The sequence below is a fragment of the Amblyomma maculatum genome, chromosome 9 (genome assembly GCF_055883805.1).
Source record: "Amblyomma maculatum isolate TAMU_Amacu chromosome 9, ASM5588380v1, whole genome shotgun sequence".
Classification (NCBI taxonomy): Eukaryota; Metazoa; Arthropoda; class Arachnida; order Ixodida; family Ixodidae; genus Amblyomma; species Amblyomma maculatum.
The window spans coordinates 117,926,177-117,944,300 of record NC_139352.1 but is presented as its reverse complement, the minus strand read 5'-3'; the positions used below and the strand labels follow the sequence as shown (position 1 = coordinate 117,944,300).

At 47.5% G+C, this 18,124-nt stretch overlaps 1 pseudogene; it reads right to left on the bottom strand.

Moving 5' to 3' along the window:
- Positions 1-11,155: 11,155 nt before the first annotated feature.
- LOC146180223 (uncharacterized) lies at positions 11,156-17,740 on the bottom strand (annotated as a pseudogene).
- Between the last annotated feature and the right edge of the window lie 384 nt (positions 17,741-18,124).

The following is an 18,124-nucleotide window of genomic DNA, read 5'->3' as shown; positions in this document are numbered from 1 at the left end:
TCGCGTGAGTTGTTACGGTGAAGAGATTATAAGAAGTGTTTGCACTACGTCATAATATTTGTTCAATAAATATGGTATTAACTAGTGTAGTGTTCGACAGTCATATTTTCTGCACGTACGGGACCTTAGTATTGATGATTGCGGTCCTGGTCTCGCACGGTGTCTCGTTTCAAACGATTTACCTCTTCGCTGCTTAGGAGCCGTTTTCAGGGAGGTTTTACACTTATTAAACATGTGAATATGTAATGGCTTATTAGCTTTGAAATCAGGCCTTCTGAAAGCTCTAAATTTTCGTTTTGCTTGCACCACTGCATTTGGCAGGGAGAAAAGAAGAAAGGAAAGTTATAGTTCAATCGTTGTGGATCAGTTAAAAAAAATTCAATGACAACGTAAATGATATAGAGCCTAATAATCTTTATTCGCTGCAGGGGATTATGATATTTAATTTTACTTAACATTCCGACAGCTGATCCGGTGTCACATTAGTGCAGCAATGTGAGGCGTCTATTGAGTACCTTTCTAAACTATTACGCTAACAAGATTAACTGTGAAGGTTTGTGATAGTAAGGCTCTAATAATTTAAATATAGGTTAATGGATGGATGAATTACTCTCTACACGAAGAGTAAACAATTTAGAATTTTTTCGATCGAACTGAAGCCAAGATCTATACTATACTCGATAGCCTGGCGAAATACCTTTATTACGTAATCTCCTAAAAAGAAGACATATGTATCGCCTGCGATTAAAAATAACTGATTTATCTTTACGTTGGCTGCATCTCTGATATAAAATAAAGATAGGCACGTCCCAAGTAAGGACCCTAGTTTTATTCCGTGTTATATGAGTCTGTTCTCAGATATCGCACGACTTCATTTCACGTTGGTGCCGGATGTAGGTTTGTTTAGTGATACCCATGCTTTGCAGCGCATTTCAATTATTTTCAACTTCCTTAGAAGCAATTCAATTCGAACGCTGTAAAATGTGTGTGTAGTCAAAATATATTGCAATGTCAATTTTTTCTTTATATACTTTCTTGCAGTGGCGGACGAACAGTTTCCACTGGATCTGCATAGTCGTTATTAATAAAAACGAGAAGAAGCTTTGTATGCAGCTTCTTGCGCAGGGGATCACTGCGAACGAAATAACAAGGTTCACAATATGCTTATGATTCTGACATCATTACCACTCATTGCTAAGCATTTTTACTGATTTCTAATCAGGCGTGGTCGTAGTTTGACATATTGGTCATTACAAGCCATTTTAAATTGTTAGCAATCATTATTAGTCATTAGCATTAGTCATTAGCATTAGTCATAAACTCTATCAATGTCTATTTTTAACTCTTATTCATTACTTACCCCCCTCCCCCCCATCGTTTTAATTCTTTCTCTCCCTCCTCACGTCCGCTGTTTGCGAATGACACATCAGCGCACAGATTCGACCCACAGATCACGCGAACAGCCCCCGCTCACAGGTTTTCGCTCCATGAGCCTGTAAAGGTTTTCGCCTTAAAGGTCACCTCCAGCGATTTTTCGACCGTACTCAGTTAAGCATTGGTTTATACTGCTGAAGGTTTGGTTATGACAGTACGCGATTTCATTATTTAGAATACGAAAGCAATATTTTAAATAAGCAAGAAGCTTTAATAGAAATTGAAACTCCCGCGCGGGGCCCGGAGAGCACTTCTTTGCGTGACGTCACACAATGACGACACAGTTGTCCAGCCAAGCCGCGCGCATCCGCTGCCGTTCTGCCGAAGTGTGCGAACGTCAATTCTTCTTCTTCTTGGGGACTTTGAGATATCCACGGGGGGGATACCGCGTACGGTATAGTGTTCTATAGACCGTTTTACCGAGAGCAAGCAGGAGAGGAGGAAAATACTCTCCAACCAGATTCCTTGCGCCGAGTGGGCTGTGCGTTCTCGCGCTTCATGCATAGCAGAGCGGCCTTGCACCTCGCTATATTGTCGTTTGAGATACTTAAATACCTTTATTAGCGCCCATTTCAGTGGTAATGTCATCGGGACAGCAATGCGCGATCCTGGGCTGCACAAACAATCAAAGAAATCGCAAGATGATTGGCCAGAGCATGCGGTAAACATGCAACGACGGTCCGAGTGCGGCTGTGATATGTTTCTGCTTCAATACTTTCAAGTCTATCCTGATTTAATTCGCCTATGAACGTTTTGTGTAAGCACGATAAACTTAGTACCAATGACGGACTCACAATAATGATGCCCATTTTACTTCCTCCGCAGTAGGGCCGTAGTAAACACGCACGCCGAGCCAGCCGTGCCTCCCGCAAGCCCTCCGCGCGAACGATACGGTGGATCTCTCCCGCCAGCGCAACAGCGTGCTAAAATCTGTTCTTCACTTAAACAATAAGCCGACAGCAAATTTCGGTGACGACATATTTCTTTTACTGATACTATAGGATCGGCAGTAAGGCAGTTCCATGAGAGACGATTTGCTCTAGCGCTGAGCAATTACAAAGCGCCGTCGGATGGGCCTTCGATGCGAAGCAATTAAGGCCGAGCGACGACCAGGGAGTAGCGCTTGACGAGAGTGCGGTAGTCCGCCGCGCCAGCGGGCGGCGCCGCTTTCGTAAAAGCTGCTGTACGTGCTACGAATTTGTCACCTTCGTTCATGGGGAGCTGAGAACGCACGTTTTTGGACGTTTTGCTCAACAATACGTCGTGCAAACGATGCTGCTACGACGTACGGGACGAGGGTTGCGCAGCAGGACGAACACCAAGGCTGCATAAAAACGTCGACGGATGGTACTTTAGACACTACTTCTTTTATGTGCTGGTCTTGAACAGTGGTTTAACTTGAAAGTATACATTGTTGAAGCAGGACAGCTCGATCACATATCGAAATGGGTCGCACTTCACTTTAGATCAATGCGGCGATAACCGGAAAGCGTCTTTCGTAATATCTGCATTCCACGTTCGGTAGCTGCCCGTACGGTTCATTCGCTGTGTGTTTGTGGGCACACTTATCATTGCGATTATAAAATAGAATTGAAAATACGCGTGTCCTGAAAGATACAACAGATACACCCTCACTGCGGAAGTGGAGCGCAGTCCTTCGCAGTCACCCCAGCCGCTAGTGCTGTTTCCAACAGCTGCCGTCATGCCAAACGGATAGTATATGGTATGCTCGCGCGCTTAAACAAAGCACAAATAGCACCAAGGTGTCGGCTAGCTTTCACGAGCACCGCGAAACAACACTTTTACACTACCGCACCGCAGCATCAACATGAACAGCACAGCCCAAGATGGCGTCAAGAGGAGCCGGAGCGGACTTTCCCAGTTTGGCTCATACGGGGCGCCACCATCAAACTAAGATGGCTACACCAGGGCATCGAAACTAAAAAGGTCTATACGTACGGCAACATGTGAAACATACTGTGTGATGTCGGTGAGTCGCACTCGATGATGTCGGTGAGTCGCCATCGGGGTTGTGACAGCACTCGTAATTCAAATCCAAATAAAAAAGAAATATTTGGCCGACACGGCCAATGAGGGCAGAACGAGCGAGCGATCTTGAATGCGGGTAAAGTATTGCCGTATTAAGCAAAAACTCCTTTGTAATTTTGTACGTCATATATGCACTCACAAACCCCGATGGAAATGGCCGATATATATGAGGGTGGCCGATCCTTACTGCAAATTCCTTTTTTCTCTTGATACCGACCTCAAAAGCCGCCTCGCTGCGAGAGGGATTATTATACACACACAATACCCCTGCCACATGGAAATTTTATTTTCCCACGAATGGCATTTGTTTAATCTAATGTATTTTTTCTACGCGTTGCCACGCGACCAAAAGTAATGCCTTTTAGAAATAATGACAATTGCGATGGATAAAAGCTTGAGCGTATACAAAATTTTGTAGGACTTCGATATTCGATCAGGCAGTGGTGCACCCAATTCATTTAGCATGCCTCAAGAAAAATGTTAGTATTCCTCACTGCATGATCTCCGTGCACCACCATAGCGCCTGGTTGTGGACACTGAACACATCGTCCGAGTCTGCAGTTTTACCAACTGGGTTGAACCTTGCCTCATGTGAACCCGATGCGTACAGCGTCTTTGCTTTGGTCCCAGATGCCACAACTGCCCCCGTACTTTGGGCCGCTGATGAATCTTCACTCTTCAACATAATCAGCGCAGATATGAGCTCTCCTCAACACCGTACTCTTGTGAATATTCATCTGCCCTTGTCGCCTATATTTGACTTTTCTGAAATAAAAATGGACCAACCTCTAGCCCTGTGTCTCGGACCCATCATGCCATCGACGCTGGTTCGGCTCGTCCTACCCGTCAAAAGAAATATCGCGTGTCTCCATCTCAGCCCAAAGTCACTCATGAGCAAGTGGAGGACATGCTACGCAAGAAGCTGATTCAGCAGTCATCCAGCCCTTGGTCAGCTCCTGTCATTCTCGTGCGCAAGAAAAACGGTTCGTGGAGATTTTGTGAGTATTATCAACTTCTCAATTCTATTATGAAAAAGGACGTCTATCCTCTTCCTCGCATAGATGACGCCTTGGTGCGTCCTATTTTTTTTTTTTTTTTGTCACGATCTAAGACCTGGCTACTGGCAAATTCTAGTGCACCCTGCGGATAAGGAAAAGACGGCCTTTGCCACGCCAGATATTTTTTTGTAGTTTAATGATATGCCATTCGGACTGTGGAATGCGCCATTCGCATTTGACCGATTCATGGATGCGGTTCGGTGCGGACATTTGCCTTTGCTATGTTGACGACGTCGTCATATTTGGGAAATATTTCCAAGATCCAAATGATCGTCTGGTCCGCGTCTTGAAGTGTTTGCACAACACCGCTCTGATTCTGAACTAAAAAAAACTGTCGTTTTGGAGAGCGCCAAGCGCTGGGCCTAGGATATCTTGTCAGGGGTGATGGTGTTATGCCGGATCCCCAGAAAACTGCAGCGGTTGAGTCCTTTAATCCTCCGCAGACAGTGAAGGAGCTCCGCAGTTTTCTAGGATTATGTTCGTATCATTGTAGAAGCAATGAACAATAATTTCAGAGATATCATTACTGAGTGTGCGGTAGAAGTAGGCGGTAGGATAGTTAAAGAGGATGCCGGTAAGCTGTCTAAGGAGACGAAAGATTTTACTTAGAAACGCCAGAGTATAAAAGCTTCCAATCCAACAGACCAGATTGAATTGGCCGAGATATCAAAGCTAATCAATAAGCGCAAGGTGGCTGATATTAGGATGTATAACATGGCGAAAATTGAGCATGCTGTAAAGAACGGGGGAAGCCTTAAAGCGGTAAAGAAGAAATTGGGCATAGGCAAAAACCAGATGTATGCGATAAGGGACAAGGCGGGCAACGTCATCACGAATATGGACAAGATAGTCAAAGTAGCCGAGGAGTTCAATACAGATCTCTACAGCAGCCAAAGTAGTCAGGACCGTAACGAGATTGGCGGCAGGAAAAAGAAGTCAGACGTTCCACCAGTGACGAAGGACAAGGTCAAGAAAGCATTAGAAGCTATGAAAAGTGGGAAATTAGCTGAAGAAGATCAGATAACTACAGTTTGCTAAAGGACGGGGGGGATATCGTGATAGAAAAACTGGCCACCCTGTACACGCGGTGCCTGGTGTCATCGACGGTACCAGAACCATAGAAGAATGCAAACATTATCCTCATTCATAAGGAAGGGGACTCTAAAGATTTTAATAATTACAGACCAATCAGCTTACTGTCTGTTACGTATAAGGTATTTACTAAGGTAATCGCTAATAGAATCAGGAACAACCTTAGACTGCAATCAAGCAAAGGATTAAGCAGGTTTACGGAAACGGTACTCTACTTTCGATCATATCCATACCATCAATCAGGTGATAGAAAAATGGTCGGAATATAACCAGCCCTTATACATAGCATTCATTGATTACGAAAAAGCATTTGACTCAGATGAAACATCGGCGGTGATGCAGGCATTGCGAAATCAGGGGGTAGACGAGCCGTACATGAAAGTGCTGGAAGATATATATATAGTGGCTGCACAGCAACCATAGTTCTGCATAAAGAAAGTAACAAAATTCTTGTAAAGAAAAGTGTTAGGCAAGGAGACACAATCTCCCCAGTACTGTTCACAACTTGCTTAGAGGAAGTATTCAGAGACTTGGAATGGGAGCAGTTAGGGATAAGGGTTGATGGAGAATACCTCAGTAATCTGCGATTTGCTGATGACATTGCATTGCTAAGCAACTCGGGGGATGAACTGCAAATAATGATTGATGACCTAGACAGGAAAAGTAGAAAGGTAGGCTTGAAAATCAATATGCAGAAGACTAAGGTAATGTTCAACAGCCTCGGGAAGGAACAGCAGTTTACATTAGGTAGCGAAGTACTGGAAGTAGTAGGTGATTATGTCTACTTAGGACAGGTAGTAACCGCAGATCCGGACTATGAAAAGGAAATAACAAGAATAAGATTGGGATGGAGCGCATTTAGCAAGCACTCGCAGATTATGACTAGATGCTTACCGGTATCGCTCAAGAGGAAAGTATACAACAGTTGCATTTTACCTGTACTCACCTATGGGGCTGAAACGTGGAGGCTAACCAAGAGAGCTCTATTTGAGGACAACCCAGAGGGCTATGGAACGAAATATGGTAGGGGTAACATTAAAAGATAGGAAGCGTGCAGAGTGGGTCAGGGAAATAACTCACGTTACCGACATGCTAGTGGAAATTAAGAACAAATAGGCATGGGCAGGACATGTAGTGCGAAGAAAGGATAACCGATGTTCGCTTAGGGTAACAAACTGGATTCCAAAAGAAGGAAAGCGTAGCAGGGGGCGGCAGAAAGTTAGGTGGGCGGATGAGGTTAAGAAGTTCGCGGGGGTCAAGTGGATGCAGCTAGCACAGAACCGGGTTAAGTGGAGAAATATGGGAGAGGCCTTCGCCCTGCAGAGGTTATAGTCAGGCTGATGATGATGATGTTCGTATTTTAGATGCTTTATACGTCACTTTGCGCTGACGTTACCTATCCGTTGACGTGCCTTCTCAACAAAAAAGCCACATTTGACTGGGCACCAGAGTGCGACGTGCCATTCCTTCAGCTAAAATTTCTTTTAATATCGAAACCCATTCTGCGTCACTTCGATCCTGCTGCATCAACAGAAGTTCAAACGGACGCTAGTATGAGTGCAGTCCTTGTCAAGCGCCACGACGAACGAGAGCATGTCATTGCGTACGCAATTCGTACCCTAGGCAAGCCAGAGCGAAATTATAGTCACCGAACAGGAATGCCTGGCTGTCGTTTTCGCTGCGTGGTGTTTGCGTTCATATTTTTGCGGACGGTCATTCACTATCGTAACCGACCATAATTCACACTGCTGGCTGCAGAATCTTCGAGATCCATGTAGTCGCCTCGCACGCTGGGCCCTCCAGTTACAGGAATATGACTTCACCGTCGTATACAAAAGTGGGAGGCGTCATGCAGACGCAGATTGTCTTTCTAGGATGTCAGTGGCCACGACCGACTCCGAAACCGTGATTTCGACAATTATATATCGGCCTTCGAGCTGGCATTTCCCGACCCGAAAGTTTTTTAAAACTGAACAGCAAAGGGACAAGAGCTTTCAGCCCCTCTTTGCAGCCGCCCAAGTCAGCGGAGCTACAAGCCGTTTTTGTGTGCGTGATGGCCTCCTGTGGAAAGAGACTTTCCTGTCGGCCAGCGATACCTATTCGGGCTTCCCAAGGCACTTTGCACCGATGTATTGCGTGTAATGCACGATGTTCCGACTTCTGGGCATCTAGGTTCGGTTCGAAGACTTCACCGTGCTCAAGAAAGATTTTAATGGCCCAGAACGTGCTCGACGATCGAACTATACGTTGCCAGTGGCGAGCAATGTCAACGCCACAAACGTCCCACCACAGCTCCATCTGGCTTTCTACACCCTGTAAAGACCCCGACAACTTCTTTCGATCAAGTACGAATTGGCTTCGTAGGTCTCTTTCCGAAGTCCTTGGATGGAAATCGCTGGATTGTAGTCTGCGCGGACTACCTCACACCTTATTGTGAAACCGCTGTTATTCCGTCTGCTACGGCGCATCAAGTGTCGCTTTTCATGCTGAAATCAGTAATATTACGACACGGGCCGCCACGAATGGTCATCGCAGATCGAGGCCGTCAATACACTGCTGAAGTAGTTGAAGAGCTCATGCGTTTGTGTGCCGTAACTTCTCGAAAATCAACGCCGTACCATGCCCAGAGAAATGGTTTGAATGAGCGCGTGAACAGAACGCTTACCAACATGCTAACCATGTATGTTAATACAGGGAACAAGAACTGGGGCACCATACTACCCTTCATTACATGCGCGTTTAATACCGCTACTCATGAGACCACTGGGTATAGCCAATATTCTTCTTCTTGTATGCCAGGCCACCCCTCTACTCCCTAGATACCATCCTGCCCGTCTCGTACTGTGAAGATTCCTACCTGGCTGAGACCCTATTTCTCACCGAAGAAGCTCGAAGAATCGCCTACTTGCGGTCTGGTGCTTCCCAGGAACGCTACAAAGCACGATATGATGCCAATCACCGGCCTGTCATATACTCTATCGGTGATTTCGTCCGGCTGTGGCGTCAAATTCGGCGCCGCGCCCTACATCAGAAACTCTTGGCCCACTATGACGGGCCATATGTGGTAGTCAAGCGTATAAGTTATTTAACTTATGAAATAACCCGCCTGACTGCATCGGGTCGTCGATCTGAGAAACCTGCACAGTGTAAAGTCGCCCGTTTAAAGCCGTATCAACCTCGCACTATTTATGAACACGCCCAGAGGACTTCTGCTGAGTGGGGGTAAAATTTAATGCTACTTACGAAGACGAGGTATTGTGTGGGAGAAGAGAAGGAAGAAGCAGAGGGGGGGGGGGGGGGTATTTTGGAGCTAGTAGGCCTCACCTTGTCCCGCTTCCATCTGCCTTGTAAATAAACGCCCCTTTGCTATTGCATCGTAACAATATGTTGCGAAAATGTTTGCGCTCTAAGCGAATGCAGCTTTCAGATTCATTTGATGTCTTACATGCCGTACGTAACCAACCTTCTCATCACGACTGTCCATTACGAAGTCCACCGGCGGTGTCGGCGTTTTTTCACGGAAGGGCATACAGAAGGCGCGGCGATCCTGGGGGCTCAAATTTAAAGCACACGGGCTGATCACGTGCTTTCAATCACGCATTGATCGCACACTAAACAAGTTTAATGTTTGAAGAGCAACAAGTCATATAGGCATTTTGCCGTCCGACGGATGCTACCTTCGAGAGCAGGTACGCGCCCGATGGCACAGCATGTAGCCCGTTCTTTCCTGGCAGGAAGGATTGTTTCTTTAGCGTAATATATATTAGGCAGTACATCGAAAAATGACCGATACCAGCCGTATCAAGAAAGTAGACGGCAAGTTCGCAACGCTTCCAGCACTGAATGTAGCGATCTATACCGCAACGGTGCTGCCCGCGAGAGTGGCGTACAGCGACACTTGGCCGTGCGCTACGCCCTAGTCGTCTCTAGGCCTAAACTGTTTAACACCGAAGCCGCAGCGTATGACGCTTCCGAATTGATCAGCGCTATAGTAAATATTCTGTTCGTAGAAGAGCCTTACTGTTAGCTCAACTGTCTCAGAGTAAAAAAAGGATGTAATCTCGGCGACGCCTTAGCAACGGAGCTAGATTACGAGATCGGATGAGCTTAGCACATATCGGCAGCTGGGGGCAGCAAGCAGAAATTCGCTTGCGTCGCAGTTATCCCCAGAATTTCGTTGCAGATCAACGTTAAGGTTCTTTTTTGACATTATTTTATCCAATCGCGTATTACCTAAGAATACTACTAACAGATTTTTTTTCTGACGGTAGCTCGCAAACAATCCACAGTGCAGGCACCGGCGGACTGCGGTAGGCAGTTCAGCTTATGTCGTGTGCGACATAGCATCGAATTTCAGCCATCGCCTAGCACTCGCGAGGCCAAACTTCTTCATCAGGAGCATCCTGCGTTGGTAGCGGTCGCGCGTGAAGTTTTCTGGGCACACATGCGTTCTCAGGTACAGAGGGAGCGCCGGATGGATTCAGTTTAACACGAGCATATTTTTTCTCGGGAAGTCGGTGGTAAATCGCTGTGTTGTTTTTCGTAGAAAAACTGGTGCAGCCAACAACACAACACTATAGCTACCACCCATCACTGCAAGGGATGCGCTAAAGTCGCTGAAACTACAAGACGGTGATTAAACGATCTATGCGATTTGCAAGCAAGCTGTCGGCCGTGTCTACATTGTGCCAGGCTGTTTCTGAGTAGCGCTGCCGTCGTCTTGAACCGGCCCAGTGGTAGCACCTCATAGTATCGTACAAGCGACGCCGCACCGTACAAGCCGGCTACAAGCCGTACAAACCGCACCGTACAAGTACGGCTGCTGCATTCTCCCCATCGTCTCCTCGAAACCTTTGCGCGACTGTGATGTCATTAAGGACAGTGTTGGCCGTGAATATTTCCTGCCCGGCAGCGCCAGTCACGGGTCCCAGATTGGGGTGTTTTCGAAGGTAGAAGCGGACTCCAGCCGTCCCGAACGAACACACCCGTTTATTCACACATGCACATATATATATATAACGAAAACAGAAACGCCCCCTGTGGAATAAAGAATTCAAACCGAAAGCGAAACTGAATATAACATACTCTCCCCCTTATTTTTAGTGATTAGTTCTTAGTAGATTTTAGTAGAAAAGCCCCAAGACATGCACACTGTATTATTTACACGTGTTTACATACTTGTATATTTACACATATGTACAGGGGGGTCAAAAGTTCCCAGGCCTCAGGTTTTGCCTCCGCTCAGCATATTCTGACACGTGAGATCCCATTAAAGCTATAAATGATCTCAGAGGTTAGAATATTCTGATTCTACCCTCCACGTGTATTTTGAGATTTCGGGCCGTCGTAGCTGCCTGACTATACTGCTCAGAAGCAGACCCTGTGGCCTGGGAACTTTTGACTCCCCCTGTACATGTCAGTCCCAACTAATGGGTCTGGTAATCTTGGAGCCAGGCCGGTGGCTGGCGCTCTCTCTTTGAACGCCGCACTGTCGACGCTGGCGACAGGCTCGTAGGCTGCTGCTACAGTACGCCAGGAGACCGAACCTGCGTCCTGGGGGAAGGCGGCTGCAGCTCAGCAGGCTGCAGTATGCCAGGAGGTCGGGGTTGCGGTGTGGCAGGAGGCGGCGTGACAGGAGGCAGCACTCCAGGAGACCGGGGTTGCGGAACCCTGGAAAGCTTGGGGGCATTCCACTTACGGCCATCTCCAAGTCTGAAGGAAGTTGGTCCCCTCGTCTCGATCACCTTTGTTGGTGGAGAAAAAGCGCAGCCTCCCTTGAACCGGACTGGTGGTTTCCTGACACGGACAAAATCGCCTACGGCTATCTTAGTCTTCTTGGCAGCTCTCCTTTTGTCCGTGTAGCATTTGCTGCTCTGTTGTTGATGCCGTACTCATTGACTGAGTCGCGCCAACTTCTTGGCTGAGTCTTCCCCAAATCCTGGTGCTGAAAATCCCAGAATATCCAGCCTGGTTCGGGGCATTCTACAATGCAGCAGAACTGCTGGGGCGATCCCTGTGGTAGCGTGCGGAGTACATCGATGAATGGGAAGGTACTCTGTGACTGCTTGCCGGAGTGGTCGTCGTTCGAGAAGTGCAACTTGAAGGAAGTTTTTCAGTGTACAATTGAATCGCTCTATTTGCCCATTCGCTTGGGGATAGTACACCGACGAATGCGAAATACGAATGCCTCTGCTTTGAAGGAAGGTGATGAATTCGTGCAATGTGAACTGATGTTCATTATCACAGACTATCTCTTCTGGATAGCCTTCACGGGCAAAAACACCTTTTAAAAAGTCTTTTACGGTGCTTGTAGACACTTCGCTGCAAAGGTGTACTTCTGGCCATTTAGAATGGTAGTAAACAAGCGTTATGGCAAATCTGTTGCTGTAAGCTGCATGCGCCAAAGGACCAACAATGTCATTTCAAGAATTTTCGCTCTACGATATACACAGATACACACGAAACAAGGAAACAAGTACACAGGACAAGCGCGCTTGTCCTCTGTACGTGGTTCCTGCTTTTTTGTGTATCTGTGTATATCGTAGCGCGAAAATTCTTGAAATGGTAAACCAACTAGCCCCCATTGCTGCTTTGCTTACCAACAATGTCTAGGCCAAGCTTCTGCCATGGTCGCTCAGGCCATTCAACAGGTTGCAACGGTGCTGGGGATGTTTTGGCGGACTTATCTGCCTCCAGGCAGATGTGGCAGTTTTTTATTGCCATCTTCACTTGCTGATCCATTCGGGGCCACCAGAACCGCTTACGCAGTCGGGCCTTCGTGCGCGTGATACCCGGATGTGTCTCGTGCGCGGTGCTGATGATCTGAGCCGTGAGGGAGGATGGAACAACGAGGTGCTCTGCACGCAGTAGCAAGTTGTCAAAAACCAACAGTTCTTCCCGAATAGGGTAGAATGGTTTCGCCTCTTCTGGTATGGCCTTTTTGTGGCGGCGCAGGAACTCAGCACGAATGACTGCACAGATTCCAGGCAACCGTCATCGAGGGCGGCCTGCCTGAACTTCTCCTTCGTCACACAAGCGGGCGCAATGAACGAGACGATTTCTTCCTCCTTAGCAATCTCTGCCTCCGAGGCAGGTGCTGGCAGCCGAGAAAGTGCATCTGCTACAGTGTTTGTGGACCCCTTGCGGTATTCAACAGTGAAATTGTAGCAAAGCAGTCGTGCACTCCAGCGTGCGATTCGGAGTGGGCGTCTTTCCTTGTCCTTGGGATGCCAGTAAGGACACCAATACTTGATGGTCTGTTCGAATTGTGAAATGGCGACGACAAAGGTATGTGTGCCATCGCTGACACGCCCAAATACATGCTAGTGCTTTCCGTTCACCGACTGAATATTTCCTCTCCACAGGCGACAGTGTAAGAGATGCTAAACCGACTGTGCGGAGCTCGTGGCCACTTTTCTGCTGCAGGACTGCTCTCAGTCCACAGTCGGACGCGTCGGTCGACATAATTACTGGAAGTGATGGATCGAACATCTGGAGGACTGTCCTTGATAGCATTTCCTTAACCCTCCTGAAACTGTTGTCTGCTTCAGCTGACCAGATGAATGGCTCATCTTTGCGAAGCAAGATTCTCATAGGCTCGACAACGTGTGCCAAGTGTGGAACTTGGAGTAGTATTCTACGATACCCAGGAACAAACGAAGGGCGGCAACATCAGTTGGCACTGGAGTGTTAACTATAGAATCTACTTTCTCTGGAAGTGGCGAGATACCACGTGCAGTGACCTTATGCCCTAGGAATTCAACTTCTGGAACATCAAAAAGGCATTTGCTGTTCAGTTTTAGGCCTGCGTTCTTGATCGTTTGCAGTACGGTCTTCAAGTTTGAAAGGTGCTCGCCTGTGGTCTTGCCAAAAATGATCACATCATCGATGTAGAACACTCCAGGCCAACGGTCGAGGATTGTCGCCATCATCTGAAATGCCGCTGGGGCAGAAGCCAACCCAAAGCAAACTCTTTTAAAGCGGAAAAAACCGTCATGAGTGATGAAAGCTGTCAGATCCCTGCTTTCAGGGTGCAAAAGAACCTTATGGTAAGCGGAAGCCAAGTGAAGTTTTGCGAAGAGTGCAGCGCCTGCACAAGTGTGAAGCAGCTCTTCAGTATGGGGTAATGGGAAACCGTCTAGAACAATAGCTTTTTTCAGCTCTCGAAGGTCTACACATATCCTCATGCTCCCTCTTTCTTGTCAACAACAATAGGAGACACCTATTCAGAAGCATCGATGCGCTTGATGATTTCAAGGCTCAGTAACCTCCGAAGCTCCTTTGATACTGGCGACCGGAGAGAATATGGCAGACGGCGAAGCTTGGAAGCTACAAGCTGCACGCCTTGCCGCGTCTTGACGCGATGGATGAACCCTTTAGCAAGACCCAACTCGGGACTGAAAAGCGAACTGAACTCATCTGCTAAAGTTGGCGGCAGATCTTTGTGGGGAGCTGCTCACTTGACGGCGTGGAAAATGAACGAGACAGCGGGTCATTGACAGTCGACAGCGGAGCAAAGGAAGTGTGAAAGCATTTAAGAGCAGAACCTTCAATGCGAAGATCCAAGGCTTGAATGCCGTCAAGACCGGTCAGACAAGTTCCTCGGTGAACAACATAAAAGCGTAATGAAGCTTTGCGGCCTTTAAACTAAACGTCTGCCTCGAAACAACCTAACACGGAAACCGACCGTTGAGAGTAGTTGAACAGAGTGACATGCGGAGCAGGCAAGAGTGGAACGCTCTGAAAATATCGACTGTATTCTTGCTCCGACAAAATTGAAACAGACGATCCTGAGTCGACAAGAAATGTCAAAGTGACATTCGCGACTTGTACTTGAATATGAATTCCGCTACGTGCGGAACGTTGCAAAGTCAAAACTTGCTCAGCACTACTACACGACGAAACATCTTCATGTAACTCAACTTTATGGACTCTGCCTTGCATTTGAGTTCGTTTGCGGCTGCATACTTTTTTAAAGTGGCCCTTCAGACCGCAAAGTGAACAAGTCTTCCCATCCGCTGGGCAGTGCGGCGCTGATGCGTTGTTGTTGTTAAGAGAGCACGTTGTTGGGCTAGTCGGTCATACATACTTAAAAAAGGGAATTGCGCTAAAAAAGACAAGGACGAGAAATGTCAAAGTCGTCCATGTCCTCTTCTCGTCCGTGTCTTTTTTAGCGCAATTCCCTTTTTTAAGTTGTTGTTGTTGTTGTGGCTGTAGGAAGAAGGTAAAGAAAATGCACGGGCCTGCTACTGGCTCTTTAGCTGGGCCACCTCCGCTGCCTCGTTCAGACAGAAGAGAAAATAGAGAAGAAAAGGAAAGGAAGAGGGAAAGAAAGACGCGCGCCGCAACAACGGCCGTCGTCCACCACCAAAGCGGTGTCGGGTACAATGACGGCCTACAAAAGATAAAAATTCGGTGGCAGGCCAGCCCCCGCCGCAAGCGGCGGTGACCGACCTGTCCCTGCGCTGACGCGAAGTGGTCCTGCGAGCTGCATCGGAAACAGTGTGTTGAACCGGAGCAGCTACTCTGTTCTCGGTTCCGCTCAGGGCGGCGGTACCACTGCGGCGCACGTGAGCCGCCCGCTGGCTGAGCATTCCTTTTTTTTTCGAATGATTCGAGGATGGTTTACGACGCTGCCGCAATGAAACTGCCTCGACTGAAGCAGAAAGCTCCTACAGTTTTTCCGCTGCTTGCTCAAACTGAAGTGCAATTCGAACTGAATTATCGAAAGACAGTGTGGAACCCTCAAGCAGTAACCGCTCACGTACGCGGTTGGAAGCTACGCCAGCAACGAATTGATCCCGCAGAGCATCATCCATGGTAGAAGAACAAATGGTAGCGTAACTTCCATAGAAGCCTGCGTGTCGACTCTGAGCGAGGCTTTAGTTTCCCAGCGCCCCCTGCGAACTGTGAGGCACAACAAACACGTGACGTTGCTTGTGACGTCACAGGGACGTACTTTTGGCGGGGAATTTGATCGCCTTTCTACTTATGAACGAAAAACAAGGCCAACAACGACGGAGGCAGAACGATGCTCGGATAAGGCAGAAAAATGGACACCGTAACTGTTCAGCCAACTTGACATGGATTTCTACAGTCAAGTTTTACGTTAACTGAAATGTTACGGCATCTTTAACCACCTTATCATAGCATCGTTCTGCCTCCGTCGTCGTTAGCCTAGTCTTTCGTCGCGCGTCATGTAAACGCATTCTGGGGCTTATTTCTTCGGGCACGTTTGTGAACAAGGGCTTCAAGTGAATTCGGCAAGCACATGGATAGAATCACATGGCTTGAGGCATTTCACTAAGGGCATAAATGAGTGAAGCTGTGCTGCATAGAAAGCCAGGCTTTATTAATTCACGATTACTTACATAGACGCTTCACGACAATGAAATCTTTAAGTGTAGGAAAGCGACCACCGCTCATTCGTCACGGTCTTCATGAAATCCTCGTGATAACAAAATGACCTCAGCGTAGGTCTCCTAACGAGACGCAGCGTAGGTCTCCTAACGAGACGCGGTGAGATTATAAAAGGGTAAAAAATCTTGCTAACAAAATACATATCAGTGTCAAAGAACAACAAAAACAAACGAACGGAATAACTAACGCTAGCGCTAGAACGCCAACCTGTAAGAGCTTAGGTAAGCAATTCAAATTGGGATTGCTAGTATTTAGAAGTTAATGCGTCTGAGAAATCAAAATATCTACGATATAGCTTTGCTCCAATAAATCTCGCCCTGTTCATGATTCCATTATTTTACTCGCGCTTCATTTGCCACTGAGAGGAGTCAATGTGAGGTTACAAATTTACAAAAGCATTTAACATGTTCATGAGAAAGATCCCATTGACAACAGGAACATCACTGTAATAACAGCTAAAGCACGTTCAGCGAACGTTGGTGCGGTAATACGACGCAGTAAGCAAAACACGCAGCAAAGGGAGCGGAACGGAAGGCTTTGAGCAATGCGACACGCGTCTTGGGGGCAATGAAATCTCACCTTCACCGCTAAATTAAAACATGCAGCGATACGCCGCTCATGCAGACGTGTATCCGTAAAACAAGCCACCACTTTTGCGACGTGCCTGGGAGGCCGAGCCGAGCCGCCGAGCTGTGACGCAGCATTGTCCCATCGTCCGGAAATGCGCACATGCAGCGGCAATCAGTTTCTCATCGAGCACAGACAGTCTTCGCCTTGCTGTAAAACTCTACCACAACCAGCATAATAAAATACTGACTGTTTGTTACAGATAACCCACTCTGTACGCAGCACGCAACGATGAACGTTGAACCGGGGCCGATGACGCACCCATTCCGCGGATGAAAAAAAGCTTTGGTCTGAGCCATATCTGAGCTTTGCGGCAACTACGCAGCGGATAATAAGTGGCCGAGAGAGGCCGTTAGAAACAAGTTAAAATATTATTAAAAATGTGACACGTTTTTTTCTTACGCAAGAAACAAAAACTGCATTCATTCCTGAGCGAGAATATTATGTTTACTTTCTAATTCTTTGGAGTTCTGGCAGATCTTATTTTCTGTGCGCTAGTAATTTGCCTCACAGTTCGCAGGAGCCCTCATCATCGAGTTGATGCCGCTGGCAGTAGGCAGCTGCACGCGTTTTCTTCCAAGTTGCGCGACCAGTTGTACATTGACCTTGCATCATCTTGCGAAGCAAACGAGCAATGTGCGGATAGCTCCCGTAGATCGACACCAGTCATGAACGGACTCGCCTGCGTTTTGGCGGCAGCGTTGAAAACGATGGCGCTCAACGATAACGTTTCACGACGTCGAAAACTGCTGCCGTAATGCGGCGAGAGCAGAGTCGTATTCGTCAGGAGCGGCAGACTTGTCATGGGCGAGGGCGGCGGCGGTTGGCGCTGACGGTGCTGCTGCGGCGCTGGTTCCTGCATGTAATCTCTGATAAACACGCTGGCCCTCCGCCCCCAAACAATGCAAAAGAATAGCCTTGCGTTGCTCTGGCTTGAATTCGGCGGCTCCGGATGCCACCAAGTACACGTTGAACATCTGCTCCCATTGCTCCCACGGCGAGGACGGACGGTCGGGCGTCGGAAGGAAGAACGGTGGCGGAGCAAGCCCGGTGAAGTTCATGGAGGCAGTTCCGTACGGTGCGGCGGGATTGGGGTAGGTAGGGGTAGGTTCACAGCAACTGGTACAACCAGTTGATCAGGGAAATCATCGAGGCGTATAATATGGCTAAGAAAGAAAGATTATGTGTCAGCAAACCTTCCCTGCTCCTGAGTGACTGTGCGGTTGCATATCTGGATATCACATAGTAACACGTCAGTTCTGGTTTTGGTGTTTTATTGTTTCTGTTCCTTATATAAACGTGGTTCCGGCGATTAAACTTTTGTTGAGAGTCAGCGCTTGTTCCTGTGGTTTCTTTCTTTCGTCCCCGTTTGTTCGCGCTGTTTTTTGAACGAGAAGATTCGCCGCATCATGATGGGCATCAACGAAGGTGTATTCAACATTCTC